General features: G+C 37.5%; 1 protein-coding gene across 2 annotated transcripts in view; it reads right to left on the bottom strand.

Annotated features, from left to right (window-relative positions):
• Positions 1–3,167, bottom strand: part of LOC106884323 (NADH-cytochrome b5 reductase-like) — a 130,850-nt gene that overhangs the window by 86,890 nt on the left and 40,793 nt on the right. The window lies entirely within an intron of this gene.

Raw genomic sequence — 3,167 nt, 5'->3', positions numbered from 1 at the left:
GAGCATAAGATTAATAATGTTGTGAATTGTTGTTGTTTGGCTTCAAGTCAGCTTTGATTGAGTAAACCTATCATCAAAAGGTTTGCCCTAGGTATGACGGTATGACATTAAACTGCGTCTGGTGGTGAGGCTCCAGTTTGGAAGTTCTGGAGTTGCAGGAAGTGTGAAATCATCCCTTAATTACCGTTGTTCCCAGGCCTGTTCTGCCCTGGAACAGTAATACTTGTCAGGGTCCCATCTATGAGTTAAATACATTTTTCTAAGATTAGATTGAGCTCTTCAGCTGCAGTGAAGGCAATCAATCTAGGAGATTAAAACACTGTCTAAACTGGTTGGCATTAGGATGGGCATCCAGTCACAGAAAACATGCCAAAACAGACAAGTGGAGCATGGACATCCAACCCATGTCTTCATAGAAAACAGACGTTAAATGATGATGATGATTACTATAATAGACACATGTGTGGCTATTGTGAAGGTGCGTGGCCTACTGATTAGGGCATTTGGCTCACAATCATAAGGTCATAAGTTCAATTCCTGGCGATGTTGTGTCCTTGAGCAAGACACTTTATTTCACGTTGCTCCAGTCCACTCAGCTGGCAAAAATGAGTAGTACCAGTATTTCAATGGGCCAGCCTTGTCACACTCTGTGTCATGCTGAATCTCCCTGAGAACTACATTAAGGATACCCATGTCTGTGGAGTGCTCAGCCACTTACACATTGATTTCATGAGCAAGCTGTTCCATTGATCGTATCAGCTGGGACCCTCATCCTCGTAACCAACAGAGTGCTCTTGTGTGGCTATGTGGTTAAGAAGTTTGCTTCCCAACCATGCAGTCTTGGGTTCAGTTTCATTGTACAGTACTTTGGGCGAATGTCTTTTACTATAGCCCTGAGTCAACAGAAACTTTGTGAGGAGATTTTGTATACAAAAACTGAAAGAAGCTTGTCATGTGTGTGCATGCATGTGTGTGTGTGTGTGTGTGTGTGTGTGTGTATGTGTGTGTGTTTGCTTGTGTATTGGCATCACTTGATGCTTGTAAACTAATCTTCTGTGAAACACATTTCTGATTAAGGGGAAAATTACCCTTCCTGGAAACAGCAAGTAATTTAACACATCAGTAATTTAAATTATATATTTATCCAATCCACAAGTTAGAATTTGCTCCTTGTTCATGTTTTCTTTCTAATCACTAACCTCCTTCCACATTCCAAATTGAATGTTGACTTCAAAATTGGCACATGACCAGAAATCTGTTTTTTTTTTATATGTGGAGGAATAGGGGGCATTATTTAATTTGTTAATTAATCTTGATATATTATTGATATTTATCTTATTGCCCTCCACCCCCCAAAAAATGAAATATTAAGTCAACTTTGGCAAGATTTGAACTCAAAATGAAAAGAGCCATCATTTACATACCACAAATAACTATCCTTCCATACTCACTTAAACTTACCTACCCACTCACCCTGTTCAATCCGCTGTACCATTTCTCTTAACTGTACCCTTCCTGTAACTCAAGGGTATGCCCTGACACATCCCCACCACTATCTTCTTTCTCTTTCAGTTGGGGAACCATGTATCTCCCCTAACAGCAAGACACCTGTTCTTGTACCTCTATCATACTTTAAACTCTCATCATCTGGCATAAAGACTTTTCCTCCAATGCTAAAATCTACCACAGTTTGGGGGTACTTGTCTTACAAGTTAATTGGTGACTTCATTGGTGCTGGTGCCAGCATAAAAAGCATCCAGTAAAGTGATTGGCATTAGGAAGGGCACCTGGCTGTAGAAACCATACCAAAGCAGACATTGGAGCTTGGCACAGTCCTCCTGTTCACCAGCTCCTGTTGAACCATTCAACCCAAACCAGCAAAGAAAATAGATATTAAATGGTGATGATAATGATGATGAAGTTGTTTTGTCTATCACATTACCATTTCTACATTTCTACCACAAACCTTTCACAGTTTAAACTAAACATTAATTACACTAAACTTCCATAGATTAGAATCACTTGCTTGATATTTTGTAGCTAAAAGGCAGGAACTTGCTTGCCGACTGAATAATAAGTGAGCCTCAAAATAAGTTCAGTTAGAAGAGTTAGAGATCTTGTTCACTAACCCGAAAAATCCATTACCCATAGATTTTTATATTGCTTCCAACTTGATTCTTCAATTTCATATTTTAATTCAGATATAAAAGGTAAAGAATAAAGACCATGGGAATGCACCTAGAAAGTTCTCCAAGAGGCACAAGTCCAGGCAAGGTTGGTTAGGAAGACCACAGATATAACAAAGAACACGGATATCACATTCTTCATTTCATTTCTTCCTTAAAAATCTTTATATTTTATAAACTAATAATGGAACCTAAACATGGTCACTAGAAATAGCTGTAACTCCTTCAAATTACATCTTAATTTCTTGGGAAACAGAAGTACATAATCAGTCTTATGTACATCTTTGAAAGATGGGATAGTTGCAGTTGGAAAATCTCTGATCAAAGGTGCACCCGATCAGTGCTGCCAACAACTATACTATATACAATATTTAAACATGTGTGAGTGTAATGAATCCTAGTGCTATCCTATACACCATAATAAATAATGGTTAATAAGCGAGAAGAAATGAAAAGACTCCAGCTTTGTTTCAAAAGTACTTATTGTTTTCGTATGTGAGAGTTGTATTGTTGAACACAATCAGTAGCATTTGTATCTAAATATTTATAGAAAGATAGTTATATAATGAGTTACTCAGTGATAAGGATTTTGTTGAAAGAGGGAAAAGCTATGTAAAGGAGAACCAGATTAAATGCTTATAAATGGAATATAGTGCGCTGCCTCGTGTAACAAGGTTCAAATCATATCTAAATTTTCTTTGCATTTTGTTCTTTTATAGTTTGATATGGTAAGTAACCGTAAGATAGTTGTATGGTCATTTTCCTCTTCGTGATCTTTTTAATTACTTTTTCAGCCTCACGTGTATCACTACACAATACAATTCATTATGATATATATATATATATATATATATATATATCCAGCTGTAGAAACTCTGCCAAATCAGATTGGAGCCTGGTGTAGCCATCTGGTTTCACCAGTCCTCAGTCAAATCGTCCAACCCATGCTAGCATGGAAAGCGGACATTAAACGATGATGAT

Source organism: Octopus bimaculoides, chromosome 13 (assembly GCF_001194135.2).
Source record: "Octopus bimaculoides isolate UCB-OBI-ISO-001 chromosome 13, ASM119413v2, whole genome shotgun sequence".
In the NCBI taxonomy this organism is placed as follows: domain Eukaryota; kingdom Metazoa; phylum Mollusca; class Cephalopoda; order Octopoda; family Octopodidae; genus Octopus; species Octopus bimaculoides.
Note: the sequence above shows the minus strand (reverse complement) of the source record. Positions and strands in the feature narration are given on the sequence as shown.